The sequence below is a fragment of the Ceratotherium simum genome, chromosome 9, assembly GCF_057802395.1.
Source record: "Ceratotherium simum simum isolate JZ-2026a chromosome 9, ASM5780239v1, whole genome shotgun sequence".
Taxonomy (NCBI): Eukaryota; Metazoa; Chordata; class Mammalia; order Perissodactyla; family Rhinocerotidae; genus Ceratotherium; species Ceratotherium simum.
This window is the reverse complement of record NC_141908.1, coordinates 7,361,500-7,378,203: the sequence shown is the minus strand read 5'-3', so window position 1 is coordinate 7,378,203 and position 16,704 is coordinate 7,361,500.

Below are 16,704 nucleotides of genomic sequence, written 5' to 3'. Positions count from 1 at the left end.
CCGTATATTGTTGCACCTACGTATATTCTTTTATTTCTTAAAGAATCCACTGAAATAAGAAAATAATTTTTGTCATTTAATAGATCAGAAAACTGGACTTTAGCTAATTTTTGGAAAAACTGGGATGCAAACACAAACTGAAAAACTCATGACTTTCATGTTATATTTCACTACGAGATTGGGTTAGTCATTTTCAAAATTCCTTTAGCCTAGAACACTTTTATTAAGGATATCTTACGTCATATAGCAACATAAAACAGACAGAGGGAAAAATGGTCTAATTGACCAGGGAGTAGAGGACCTGGAATTCTTTCTGCTTACCAGTCAACCCTGGACAGAGCACCACCACAGATCACTGGAGAGAGCTGCAGAGAACATAAGGGAAAATATGATACTAAGTGACTTCTAATATCATTCCCAAACATCTTTTAATTTTTAATTTTGTAATTTCTCTTCAGATTATAACCAAGAAATATTTTTCTCCACCACAATATATTAGCGTTGAAGCTCTTTATTTAATCTCACCGAGCTTCTGTTTCCTAAAATTTCAGAAGACAGTTATACTACCAGCCTTTTAGCAATTTTGTGGTTGTTACATGTGATAATATTTTAAAGCATTTAATACATCTCCTGAAGCATATTAATAATAAGCGTTACAAGTTTGATGTTATTAATATATTTATTACTAATAAAAAGCAGATTAGACTTTAGAAAGATAAAAGAGCCATATGAGAGTGAACTAAACAAAGAAAAACATTTCAAAAGACATTAATTAGTACACAAAGGTGTAAGCAAAGAATCCTATAGAATTTCACAAGAGCATGGAAGCCATTTAGACTTAGTCAACGTGCACTGTTGATCAACTTGGATTGGATGTTGGCTGTGGAGATGTTAGAAATGTGACAGGTGGAGCTGGTGGGAAAAGAGGGAAACAGCTGTGCATTGATCGAGAAGGTAGGGTTTTATAATGAATCCCATATTCCATAATAAGTCAATATTATTTTATATTAATTTTAAAAGTAAGTAATTTATTGAATTGAGAAGTCTGAAAATTGTAGGAATTCTTTGAAAATGTTGACAGTGCCTTACAGTCTCAGAATATATTTCCTCTAGTGTCAAGACACTGTGGTATAATGAAAGGTGCATCACATATTAAGCTGGCAGCTATACGTTCTACATCCGAGCTGTACTTCTTTCTAGGAAATCAGACTCTTTGAGTCTCAGCTTCCACATCTGCAAAATGAAGATAACAGTGCCTGTCCTATAGGATTATTATTCAGATAAAATAAAATATCACACTGAAAAGACATGGCACATATCAGATAGTCAACAAAACAAAGTCTCCTGGCCTGAAGGAACCCCATGCTACATTCTCATGGTGGAGCTCACATTCAAGCAACAGCCAGAGGGAAGTCCCTTTTTCTTCACTGACATATTTTGACAGAACACTATCCAAGTGAAGAGAACTAAAACATCGGTGGTGGCTGAGAAGCATCACCACTGCTTCCTGGATGTAACGTTGCAAGATAGGCTTCTCCGCCATATTGGTCTCTCATCTTGGGGCAAATTCTGCCTGCCCAAGTAAATTTTGTGGAAAAATACATATCACGTCACAGATATTTGCCAGGATCTACTACTATGTAAAAAATTCCATTTCTCTACAATGATTTTTCCTCCTTATATCAGTAGCCCTTTGTTCTGCTTATGACCCTGCCACAAATTCTGAAGTAAGATTGCTGTTTTTATTTTCTTGCTAAATTATCAGAGGCCTACTTGATATTCATAAATCAACATGAGGTTCTTTGGTGTAAGGCTCTTTGGTAGAGATTGACAGTCACTGACACTGGTACAATGTATTATTCTTTTATTGGTCAAAATCATTGTCATGGAATTGATGTATTCAGATGAGATCCATTGATCTCAAATTTTAATTGGAAAAGGAAAATTACAAATATTGTTTCTAAATTAGAATGTTCTTCAAAATTAAGTGAGAATTCAGAAAAGTAGAACTTTGTTCATTAAGAAACACTGTTTAAAGAAGAAAAATAGTCTTATTTTTGGTAGGAGAAGAGAAAGTAAAGGTTTTTGACTGTTTTTTTCTCCCACATGAACTTATGACCTTGCTACTTTTATCAATTTAGAAAATAATTTTATGTATATTTGTTTCCCATTTTATTCACTAAATATTTTACACATTTTCCTCATGTCATTAAGCATTTTCCTACAATATATTGCTTTGAATGACTACCTGATATTTGTTGTGTAGAATACTTTAAACCAATTGGAATTTTAGATTAGTACAAATTTTTCACTGTAGTGTAGATAGGTCAGAATTTATTTCTAGAAATATTTATTGAAATTTTAGAAAATGCCAATTTAAAGAGTCTATGAATACACCACCATTGGCAAAGGATGCCTCTCTTCATATTCCTGGATTTGTGGTCAGAACTGACAGAATCAATATTAGGCAATTCTCCACGTGACAGGATTTTAGGATCTGCCACTCCTGTAAATTTTTTTATAAGCCATAGAGCATTCTTGAAAGTCACCCTACTAGTATTTCATCATTTGTTCTTGTTAAAATCCAAATGCCCTATGAGAAAGTAGTGCAAAACTCTTAACCACTTACACATAAATAATAATAATATTTGTGGGACAATATATGGTTAGGAGAAAGAGGGCTTGATATAGACTGAGTATGATGCCTTTAAAGGACAAAGGAGCCAGGGCCATATTCCCCCCTACAGAAAATTTTGGACAATGAAGGACAATCTTATTAAAATCAGCCTAAGTAGAATGATTAACCCAGAGCCTATTTGATGGTCTTTCATTTCTCTGCACATGCAGCCCAAATGCCACTTTGGCTCTGGAATTTGGATTTGTGGTCTCTCACATTGTGAAGTCTGCACTGTGCTGAACAAACTTAGCAAGATTTTGCAGGAAATATTTTTTAAAAAGTTATAATATGTTTTAATGATTGCCAAGTGATATTAAAAAAGAGTATGCTTCCCCTTTTCAAAAGAAAAAATAACACAGACATTTAACAAGTTTTATCTTTGCATGAAATAATGAAATTGCTTTTTGGATTAGGAAATGCAATAACTCAGCCAAACCTTGGCACAAGAGATGCTCCCCTGTTGAATCCACTTCTGTTCCAGGCTGAAAAAGTAAAAGAATTGGAAAAGGAGTGACATATTTAATGCATGTAAAACTGTAAAGATAATATATTTTTAATAAACCTCTGTCTTCCCTGTCACTTTTTACTATGACGGTGCTATATTGCGTTCATTTCAAAACAGTGATGGTGTAGAACTGACTGTGTTCAATCTCGTGGATATGTATTTTTTATTTTGCCAAGCGCTCTTTTATAGATATCCAATCCAACAAGCATGAAAACACCCCAGAGGGTTAAAAGCAAAGAAAAATATAATCAGGTCATTGAACCAGCTTCTAGAATCATATTCATCTTCAAAACAGTGGTAACTAAGCAGTAGTGACCTTTTACTTCAAGAAACTCTCTCTTTCAAAAACCTAGTTTCCTAAACTCTGCAAAGTATGTTTTGATAGGAAAGGCAAAGTCCTTGTGAAAAGTTCAGGTTCGTATAGTATGTTTACTTTGCCATATCAAATAATCATTAAAATTCCATATAACTGACCTTCTTACCACTTGTTTAAGAATTTTTCATATTCTTTACCAGAGGCTTTGGGTAAGCTAACATGAAATAGAAAAATACCACTTAAAAGAAAAGATCAAGGAAATAATGATAAAATGGAGTATCAAATCTTTTTTGAAATTGGAACTAGAACTTTAACACAATGATATCCAGGCTGTACAGAAATTTATTGTTTTTTAAACTGAGTTACAAATTTAACTCTGATATCTAGGAGGTTAAAGCAAAAATGAAAGCAGTGAGTTACATGATTCACAAATTCCAAGAGAAAATCCATAACAAACTTCTCAGGAGACCATATTTTTTTTGGCATTTAAATATGATAGTGAAGGAGAGGAAAATCGTTTTCTCCCTACTCTCCTGAATTCTTGGCTGAGACCCCCCCCTTATAATAAAAAACAGATTAACAAGAGAAAAATAAGCAGAAATTCATTAACATGTATACCTCATGTAGATATGGGAGATACCCAAGAGTAAAAATTGAGAAATTCTCCACTATGGTCCAAGCTACCACCTTCAGTTAAAGACAAAAGAAAGATGTTGGGGGATGGGGAAGGCAGTTATGGGAAATTACCAGGAAAAGCACAGTAAACAAGAGTAAGGTTGTTATGGGGATTTAAGTTAGTGCCTTCTCCATTGATAAGAGTTTCTTGAGGTTTAGAGTCATCCTCCTCTTCCTGGTACAGAAAGGGAGATAGCCTAAAAAATGGAGATTTCCCTTATAAGCAGAAATTTCCCTTGCAAAAGAGTACTTACTACTGAAAAGCATCTCATGTGTCTGCACATTCTCAAAAATAATCAGATTAAAATAATCCTTGGTCTAGCCCTGGTGGCTTAGTGGTTAAGTTTAGCAACACTCCACATTAGTGGCCTGGGTTTGGTTCCCAGGCACGGACCTACACCACTCATCTGTCAGTGGCCATGCTGTGGTGGCGGCTCACATACACAAAGAGGAAGATTAGCAGTGGATGTTAGCTCAGGGTGAATCTTCCTCAGCAAAATAAAAAGTTAAAAAAAAAAATCCTTATGCCAAAGAGGCATATTTTGGAGTAGCACATTCTGTTACCCTTTCATAGTTATTTTCCCTCTTTTTTGTCTTTCTATAGTTGATACTGAGTGAAGAAATAAATATTTTTGTGACTTTGTAAAGACATGGAATGAAATATTTTATGTGAATAGCCCAACATTTCAACATAAGATAAAGGAAAATTCCCTCATTCAACTCAACGAGAGTCAGTTATTGAGAGGCCATGTGCTCCTGGTGTAGAGAATTTTGGTTCTACAGACTTATCAAGTAACAACACCCCGATAACACAGAGGAGCATCAGTAGTCTTCTAGCTATGTGAATAAGCCTTACTCTGAAGAGAAAAAGTGGTAAAATTTGATAGAAGCCATACCATATTTTTACTAAAACCCAGATCTAGTATCAACCTCTCAAGTCTCATTGTTTCTATGAACTACAAAAAAATTCTGTTTCCAGCCTAGATTTGTTATATAGTAATTGGATAATCTAGGGTAAACCATACTCTTAAAGAGATAACGCATATAAAGTTAATTTTTAAATGTTGCAAAGTGTTCAAGAAATAGTATTTACTGGTCCCTGGTATATTGCTAGTGAAGGTTACTGACACAGAACAAGTAGTGACTATAAACAGCAGTTGAATGAGATGGAGCCATGTTTGTTTAGATATAGATATATACTATTTACTGAGGATATAACCAAAGTTAAACCATGTAGTTGACCTTGATAAAATTGTTAAAGTTAGAGTTATTTATGGCATATTATTATATCCTTTCATATACTCTTTTCACACACTGGTGTTATCCACCTAGTTATTTGGTGAGCTCTCTGAGGTCTGGATTTTTGTTTTGCTTTATACACCTCAAAAACTTAGCACATATTAGGTACTTACTACTATTAAAAAGAGCCTGAGGGGCCAGCCTGGTGGCACAGCAGTTAAGTGTGTGTGCTCTGCTTCAGTGGCCTGGGGTTGGCAGGTTCAGATCCTGGGCGCGCACCGTTGCACTGCTTGTCAAGCCATGCTGTGGCAGCATCCCATACAAAGTAGAGGAAGATGGCCACAGATGTTAGCCCAGGGCCAATCTTCCTCAGCAAAAAAGAGGAGGATTGGCATTGGATGTTAGCTCAGAGCTGATCTTCCTCACCAAAAAAAAAAAGAGCTTGAGCAAGTTGACCCCTTGATCTGACCTAACATGCATTTTCTCATTTTTCTTGAAGTTTTCCTTGTATTTGGTTGTGCCATAAGAAATTGCCCTAGTCCAAGTCACATGAGGATTTTTGTGTGAAATTTAGCCATATGGAACACTAAAAAGAAAATCAGTCATCCTGCACTTACAGAATGAGTTCATATTTAACTTCTGTACTGTCGATAGAAATTCAGTTTTATGAACCAGTTAAAGGCGAAAGTGCATGGTGTGCTTTCTGGAGCACTTAGATATTGATATATGATTTTTTTCTTGTCCCAAAGCTAAGCAGAGGAAGTCACAGCAATATGACTTTTTAAATGTGAGTGAAACTCTCATTTGAAACCTTTCCACTACATAACTCCACTCAATTGACTTGATGACTCAGATAGACACTGGCTGTATGTTAAAATAGGAAGAGAGGACTGAAAACTCTAATAATAACACTAAAGTTGAGTCAAAATATCGCATTAGCAGTCTTGTATTTCAGAGTTCTCTTTACACAACCTTCACACTAGTTTGTCCTGGAATGCCTCCATTATGATCAGACCCAAGAGTACTGGGCATGAGAGGGAACCAAGAATCTTCCCAGTCCACACTTTCCTGTAAAGTTCACGTAGTCGAGACAGCCAGCGCTTGCCTGGGCTATGCACTGGCCAACATGTGTAGCCCTTTCAGGGAGTAAATGCCATTTATCAGATCTCTGGCTCAGTGTTCTTAATAAATGTGTTTGATTCTTTACTACTTAAAATGAAAATCCACTTTTACCAAGAAAAGTTACATAGATGTGCTAGTGTATACATATGTTTTTCTCTTCTTGCTTTATGTGTCAAAAACAAAATCATTATGTACCCACTCTATTCCATGCACTATACTACATGCTAAGGAATAACATCAATAGATTATAATAACTGTGCCAGTTGATTAATGAAGATATTACCACAATAAACATTCATTGCATTGGACATTACACCACTATCAAGCACTGGGGGAGGTATTGGGGATATGACTGTAAATAATACAGATGTATTCCCTGCCTTCAGTGGACAAGCAGCTCACAGTCTAGAGGAGAGCAGAAAAGTAGGGATAATTGCAATGCAGTATGATAAGTGACTAATGGACATATAAGCAATAACCAGTTCCACAAGCTTTGAAGAGTAGGGTAGAAGAGCATTATGTGTTTTGGGAGCAGGAAGTATTCCATTCTGAGAGTCTGAAATCTTTTAATTTTTATTATCCTTTCAGTCATAAGCTATAATTTGTTATATAAATATTTATTTTTATTATTCATTATATTTCTTAGGTTTTTGGCAAGTGTCCTCCTTCTAAGCCCTTCTTCCCTGTATATCTTCCACAAAATTTGAAACTATTTTCTTTTCAGAAAACAGGTTTTCTTTTGAAGAAAAATTGTGTAAGACTGTGGTACCTCATGTCTTCTGGGAATTGCACTCCCTGTACTTCTAGGGACCATTCTGGACTCCACTCTGATGATTTAATGTTCATTTTCTCGTATGACATCCTGAAACTACTGATGCAAAGATTGACAAATAGTCCAATATGTGCCCACCAAGTCCTTCTTTAAGTCTTTTTAGCAGGAACAGAGACGATCAATTGCTCAGTATTGATGGAGAACTTGGGGATAAAGATCTGAAATTTTGGGAGCAACAAGATTTGGCTTGTTGAGGAGGTAGGTCTATAATGTGTGAAAATAGACCCAACATACAGAAAGAAGCTGTAATGAAGGCTGAACAACTATGTTTTGGAAAGTTTAGGGCCTGAGCCAACTTAATCCTAGGGCGAAGGTACATTTTTTCCTTTTTCAAGTTTTGATTGTTCAAAACTTCCTTGATATTTATGAAACAATAAATGCTCCTTGAACAGCAAGTTGAAACACATTGGATACCAAAGAATTCTAAATAACACATCACCACTATTTTTTAATTTTCTTCTTTCTTCCTTTATAACACAATCTTCAGGGCAAAACCCTTAATAGATACCCTACATTTGAAACTATTGTTTGTGCTAGGGATATTGATAGTATCATGATATGACAAGAAGAACTGCATAATCCCCATACTTCATTAAAATTATCCTTGGAAAAAATCTACATGACAATTTATACTTTATCACTTAGTCTCCCTGCATTTTACAAATACACATTATTTTATGTCTGTATTGTTAGGATAGATCAGTTTTCTTATTTATCATCACACCAAGTGGTATTTATAGTTCATTGTCAAGGGTAAGGGATTGGTATACAAGTAAATACTTCTGGAGTTCTACCTACTTATTTCCTCTTCCTTACAGGAAGAGAAGTAAATAATTAATTGGTTAGAATCATACAAGCTTTGGGATATATAACAATCTGGGGGAGTAAGTTCACTGCTTTAAAAAGATAATGCACACCCATTCTATTTCACCTGGCTCTGTTTGGACATGCTGCTGTCTGAAAGCAGCCCATATTTTAGTAATACACAAATGCAAAGTAAAGAACTATTAAGAAATGAGTTCTACTTAAGGCTTGGAGACTAAACTATCTACCGTAGGCTTGTTTCTTCTGGTTTCCAATCTAGTTCATGTATTTCTTTGAACACGCTTTGTGAAAAAAGTGGAGAGATAACTAGTTTCAAAATTCCTTTTTAAATATTTAAACCATATGAGTGGCCAAGAATGCTAAGGAAAAAATAAAGAAATTGACCTCCTGAGCGACTTCTCTGAGCCCAAATTAGAGGCCACGTAATTATAGAACATTAACCTGGTTCCTTCTCTAATTAAATGTTCCAAATCCTAGATCCTGGCCTATTCATACTTTAAGATGGATTGAGGGTATGGAAATAGGAGTTTTGAGATGAATCTAAAAGTTAGTAGGTTTTGCTGTCAATGGAATTCTAGTAGACATAACACACCTTGCATAAAGATGAGTAGATTGGTTTCCTATTGCTGTTGTAAAAAATTAACACAAACTTAGTAGCTTAAAATAGCATGAGTTTATTATTTTACAGTTCTGGAGGTCAAAAGTCCAAAATTAGCCTTGCAAGACAAAAACCAAAGTGTTGATGGGCTGCTTTCCTTTTGAAGACTCCCAGGGAAGAATCTGTTTCCTACATTTTCCAGCTTCTAGTGATCATCTTCATTCCTTGACTAATGACCCCTTCCTCTATCTTCAAAGAACATCACTCTAACTTCTATTTGCATCATTATATCTCCAATCTCTGACTCTCTTTCATTAAGACCTTCCTGCTTCCCTATTATAAGGACCCTTGTGATTACATCAAACCCATCTGGGTAATCCACGATAATCTCTCCTTCTCAAGATCTTTAACTTAATCACATGTACAAAGGACTTTTTGCCATGTAAGGTAACATTTTTACAGGTTCCTGGGGATTAAGATGTAGTTATCTTTGAGCAGCTGTTATTTTTTCTATTATAACATGATATGAATACCATGGAGGATGTTAGCTGTGAAGAAAAGCACGAAAGATCTCATTATGCACCAATCAGAGAATCTGAGAATTCCTGATTTTATTCAAGGCAATTTGACATCTTAGAACATACAAAACAATAGACAAATTGTTATTTTGCATTCATTCTAGATAATAAGTAAGAAATTATTGATATGATAATTTAAGAGAGAGGGAGTTTTCAAGAAAATGTCATATTAGTTAATCATTCTTTGTTTACTCTTGATGTCCATGTTTGTTACCAAATCCTTCAATATTTTGGTTTAGTTATTTTAAGTAGAGGTTAATTACTTAAAGTAAAAATAATAATAATGCAGTAAATTTTTTGTAGCATAGATAAGCAGAAATACAATATATGACAAAAGGAGTACAAATGGTAGAACATTGGAGATTGGAAGTAAAATAATGTAAAGTACTTATATTGTTTGCTAAACCATAAAACATTTTTGAAGGTAGATTGTGATAAATGAGCATGGATATTTTAATCTCTAGAGTAACTACTAAAATATACACACAGAAAAAAACATACCACACACATGAACACACAGAGGCACAACTATAAAAGCAATAAAAGAGAAACAATGGAATAGCAAAAGAAAATATTTAATTTACCCAGTATCAGGCAGGAAGAAAAAACAAATATAAAGCTGATGGACCATATAGAAAATAAACACTGAACTTAAACCAAAACACACAAATACTTGTAATAAGCGTAAGTGGACTAAATACTCCCCAAGAAGACATATAATGTAAGAATGGATTGAAAATTAGGAATTAATTATGTGTTATTTAATTACGTGTCAAAATGAAAAGGTAGAGATAGGTTGAAAGTAAAATGATGGGAAAAGATATAACATGAGAAAACTAGGAACATGAAAGTTGGCTGTGACTATATTAATATTATACAAAAATAATTTTCACAAAAATAGTTTTACTGAAAAAAAGAAATTCTTAATGAGTAATGAGTCAATCAATTATGAAGATATAATAATTTCAAATGTGTATGCACCTAATAAAAAATCTCCAAATATTGAAAGTTGATAGAACTAAAAGAGTAAATAGACATATCCACAATCATAGTTGAATCTTTTAATATCTCTTTTAGATGCGATAGAATATGTAGAGAAACATCATTAACACTATAGAAGTTTTGAATAACACTATCAATCAATGTGACTCAATTCAAAGTTATAGAACATTAGAACCGAAGAAAGCAGAATACACATTACTCTCAAAAAGTACATAGAATATTTATCAAGTTCGACATTATACTGGGCCATAAAAAATACATCTTTAAAGATCAAGATGACACAGAATATACCCTCATGTCACAATAAAATTAAATGAGAAATAAATGCTAATATCTAGAAAATTCTCAAAAAATTAGAAATCACACATTTGTACATATCTTGGTGAAAGAAAAATCACAGACATACTTGAAAAATTGAATTGAATGTTATTAAATATGCAAGATTTGAAATCTGTGGGATATACTCAACATACTAATCATTAGTAAGATGCAAATAAAAATTATGAGATACCACCTGTGCCCATTAGGATGACTATTATTAAAAAAAAAAAAAGAAAATAACAGGTATTGGTGAGGATGTAGGGAAATTGAAACACTTTTACTATGATGGTGGGAATGCAAAATGGTGCAGCTAGCATGGAAAACAGTATTGTGATTCTTATAAACAAATAAACATACAACTACCATATGATTCATCAATTCCACTTACAGGTATATACATAAAATAATTGAAAACAGAGACTGAAAGAGATGTTTGCATACTGTGTTCATAGTAGACTATGGACATACATAAATAAGACACTTGAGGACAATTTATAGCCTAAAATGCCTATATTAGTAAAGAAGAAAAGTGTTAAAGTCAGACTTATATTACCACATTAAACATCTTGAAAAATGAGGAGAAACATAAACTCAACATGAGTAGAATAAAGGAAATAAATTAAGAACAATACAAAAAATGAAAGCTACCAAAGTCAGAGATGTGTTTCTTCAAAAGAATAGCGAAACTAAAATAGACTCTGGCAAGTATAATTAAGAGGAACACACAAAAAAGTATAAATCTTCAATATCTGAAGGAGAGGCCTTTTTACAAATTATGTAGACAATAAAAATAAAAAATAATGGATATTTTAAACACTTCTATGCAAAGATGAAATGGACAAATTACTTGAAAAGCACAACTTAAAATTGACACATGAGGACTGAAAAATATGCATAACCTTATACTCATTAAAGAAACAGATGTTATCTTATTAAACACACATACTGACCACATAGATCAGATGTCTTTATTGGTGAATTCTATCAAATATTTAAGAATAAAATAATATCAATATTACACTAACTGTTTCAGAAAAATAGAGACAAAAACAGCTTTTCACAACTCATTTTATGGGATTAACATAATACTCCTTTAAAACCCAGAAAATCAAAGTGATACCATGGAAAATGGCAAAGAAGGAAGATCCATGAATTGGCCCCTCCACCGAAACAGCTGTTGACCTGGCAAGAGCTGTCAGAAGAAACAAATTTGGAACTCTGGAGTCTATTTGAACATGAGTAGCTTCCAGGTAATTGCTTAGATGAAGAAAGAGGCTGGCAAATTTCAGTGAATTTCACTATTTTGCGTAGTGGCTGCCATCCTCTACTGTCCAGTCCCACCACAGACAGCCATGGGATTGGTAACTCTCAAGCCTAATGTGCCTTCCTGGTGCGAGGGTGAAAAATAGAGACTTTGCAGCACAAAAATTGAGTTTGTGTGTTTTGATCACTGATTTTGATTGCTTAGAGCCTGGTACAAGGACTATCCATTGTTTCAATATTCCACCCCTCAAATACACACACACACCAGTTGAAGTGTCTAAGGGTCTAGTAGCATCATTCAGAGGAGATATAAAGATAGATTTGTTTCTTTTCTTATTGAGTTCAGTAATTAAGGAAATCTCTGTCACGACACTACCGACTATGGAATAACAGAATAGAGACATCATTGACCATACACTACAATGAATATAGTCTTTGTGAAAATAGTTTAGAAAAGTCACTAGATAAAAAGATGGAACCGGACCATTGTCTTACACCAGACACAAAAATTAATTCAAAAATGGATTAAATACTTGAACATAAGACCTGATACCATAAAACACCCAGAAGAAAATATAGGGAGGTAAGCTCCCAGACATTAGTTTGGGGATTAATTTTTTGGATTTGACACCAAACATATACCCAACAAAAGCAAAAATCAACAAGTGGGACTACATAAAACTGAAAAGCTTCTGTACAGCAAAGGAAACCCTCAACAAAATGAAAACGCAATCTATGGAATGGGAGAAAATATTTGTAATTCACATATCTGTTAAAAGATTATTATCCAAAATATGTAAAGAATTCATACAAATCAACACCAAAAATCAATTGAATTAAAGAAATGGGCAGAGGATCTGAATAGATATTTTTCTAAAAAAAGAAATACAAATGCCCAACAAGCACATGAAAGGTGCTCAATATCACTAATCATCAGGGAAATGCAAATCAAAACCACGAGATATCATCTCACACCTGACAGAATAGCTGTCGTTAAAAAGACAAGAATTAACAAGTGTTGGTGAGGATGTGGAGAAAAGAGAACACTTGTACAGTGTTGAAGCAAATGCAGATTGGTGCAGCCACTATGGAAAACAGTATGAGACTTCCTCAAAAGATTAAAAATAGAACTACCATATAATCCAACAATTCCACTTCTGGGTATTTCTTCAAAGAAAACACAATTATTATCTTGAAAATATATTTGCACCCTCAGGTTCATTGCAGCATTATTTACAATAGCCAAGACATGGAAACAACCTAAGTGTCCATTAATAGATGAATGGATAAAGCAAATGTGATATACATGTATACACACACACACACACACACACACACACACACACACACACACAATGGAATATTATTCAGCCATAAAAAAGAAGGAAATTCTGGGCCGGCCCCATGGCTTAGCTGTTAAGTGCTCATGCTCCGCTACCGGCAGCCCGGGTTCGGATCCCAGACGCGCACCGACGCACCGCTTCTCTGGCCATGCTGAGGCCGTGTCCCACATACAACAACTGGAAGGATGTGCAGCGGTGACATACAACTATCTACTGGGGCTTTGGGGGAAAAAAAGGAGGAGAATTGGCAATAGATGTTAGCATAGAGCCAGTCTTCCTCAGCAAAAAGAGGAGGATTAGCATGGATGTTAGCTCAGGGCTGATCTTCCTCACACACACACACAAATATATATATATATATATATATATTTAATTTATTTAATATATATATATATATATATATTAAAAAAAAAAAGAAGGAAATTCTGCCATTTGCAAGAACATGGATGAATCTTGAGAACATTATGCTAGGGAAAATAAGTCAGACAGAGAAAGACAAATACTGTATGATCTCACTTATTCACTTATATGAAATCTAAAAATGTCAAACTCATAGTGGTGTTTGCCAAGGGCTGAAGGATAGGGGAAATGGGGAGTTGTTGGTCAAAGGGTACAAACTTGCAGGTGTAAGATGAATAAGTTCTGGGAATCTAATGTACAGCATGGTGACTATAGGTAACAATACTTTTGTATACTTGAAAGTTGCTATGAGAGTAAATCTTACATGTTCTCACCATAAAAACAACAAAAAATTTGTAATTATGTGAGGTGAAGGATGTGTTAACTAACCTTAATGTGCTAAATACTTTGCAATATATATGTATATCTAATCATCACATTGTACATCTTAATTCTATGTCGTGTTCTATATCAATTATATCTTAATACAGCTGAAAAGAATACATTTATGGTTTTAAAAAATCCAAGGAGGCTTTTTTTGGAGTATATTGTTGAGTTGATTTTAAAGTTGGTATGGATATGCAAATGATATAGAATAGCCAAAACTATTCTGAAAGAGAAGAAGTTTGGGGGACTTATTCTATTTGACTTTTGAGATATGAAACTACTGTCATTGAGACAATATGGTATAGATGATAAGATAAATAAATTATTGGAATAGAACAGAGTTCAGAAGTAGACCCACATATAAATTTTGGTACTCAAGAAGAACACCAAAGCTAATTTGCTTTTAATTTAAAGGGAAAGGAAAGTCTTTTCAACAAATGGCGCTGCAACTATTTGTATCTATTTGGGAAGGAAAAAAAAAAAGAACCTTGATTCCCTACCTCACATGGTATACATGTATTAATTGAGGATACATTATACAACTAAACTATGGACTCTTATCTATGAGGTTTCTAGAAGTACATCAATATTTCCACTGATAAAGATAAGTTAGTACAAATTTTGCTAGGCAAAATTTATTAAAGAGTACGTGGAAAGTATTAATTGTTAAAACTTGATAAATTGGACTTCATCATAATTTATAAATTTCTGCACATCAAAAACCAGAGCTAAGAAAACTATATAGACAAGCCACTGACTGGGAGAAAATGTTCAGAATACATCACAATACGTATATCTAATGAAAAACTTGTATCAAGAATATATAAAGATTTCCTACAACTCAATAATAGAAAGACAAAGTCAGAAAAATATTTGAACAAAAATATTTATAAAATAAAAAGATGCATGGCCTTGAGTCAATATCATTAGTCATCAGGGAAATACAAATTAAAGTCAAAATGAGATAATGCACACCCATTAGAATAACTAAAATTCAACGTCTGAGAACAGAATATGTTGGCAAGAATATAGAGCAGGTGATACTCTCACACATTACTGGTAGGAGTGTAAAATGGCACCATCATTTTGGAAAATTACTTGATTGATTTTTGTAAAATGTAAACAAACATCTACCATGTGATGCAACAATTTCTCTCCTAGGAATTTAATCATGAGAAACAACAAACATATGTCCATAAAACTCCTTGTGCAAGAATCTTTATAGTAGCTTCATTCATAATAGCCAAAGTTGTCCATCAACAGACGGAATGATAAATATACTGTAGTAAAGAGTCAAACAATGAATACTACTTAATAAAAAAAGGAGGAGATAACATGTGTAATTTACATATACAACACTATGAAAAACATTATGCTAACTGAAAGAATCCCGACCCAAAAATATGTACATACTGTTTAATTACGTGAAGTTTTAGAATAGATGAAACTCTTCTATAGTGATTTTAATTAAATAGTAGCTGCTTGAGGGGTGACTGTCGGACTGTGAAAGGAAACAAGGAATCTTCTGGGATTACGAGAAAGTTCTATATCTTGAAATGGTTCTGAGTTACAGTAGGGGACATATTTATCAAAATGATCAAGGTCTAGGCATACTTGTGCATTTTACTGTATATATCACAAATTGTAAAAAAAAGAAGTCTAGGAGTCTTCTTAACTCTTAACTTTTCTGTCTTTCTTGTTTCTCACATTCATCTATAACCAGTTTCTCTTTTTCTACCCCCCAAACACATCCTCCTTATTCCTATGACTGAATCTTTTGCTAAACCTCTCATTTTTTCCTGCTTTGACTAATGCCATAAGTTTTTTTTTAAAGATTTTATTTATTTATTTTTTCCCCCCAAAGCCCCAGTAGATAGCTGTGAGTCATAGCTGCACATCCTTCTAGTTGCTGTATGTGGGACGCGGCCTCAGCATGGCCGGAGAAGCAGCGCGTCGGTGCGAGCCCGGGATCCAAACCCGGGTCGCCAGCAGTGGAGCGCGCTCACTTAACCACTAAGCCACGGGGCCGGCCCGCCATAAGTTTTGACTGGACCTTATAACTTTTACACTTAATCCTATCAAATCCATCTTCTGCCATGACCACAGCAGTAATTGATAAAATTAATAATAATCTGATCATGTCAAGCAATATTGCATATGGTAAAAGTAGGGGCTTTGGAGCTTCACTTGCTGTGTTTGAATTTTGACTCTACCATTTACTTTGTGTACTAAGTCAAATTAAATAACCTCACTGTTGTATTTTCTCATCTCAGAATGAGATATTTAATGAGTTACCATAATTAAAGCACTTAGAAGAATATGGCACACAGAAAGGAATAATAAACATCAGCTCTCATCACTGTCAATTGTTAGAAATAACAAACAAAAATCCTTCAATATCTGCTTAACATATTATCTAAGAGCTTCTTGGTCTACCGCCTCCCTTACCGCTCTAGTTTTCTCTCTGTCACCCTCTGTGCACCACGGTTTACTCCAGTACACAAATATCTTACTCTACTTTTTCCACCACGGTTTCTTATAAGTAATTTTTCTAATATCTGTTTTCTCAGTAGATAAAGTTGAGGGCAGGTTACATGTATAATTCTCTGTTACAATTTTTTT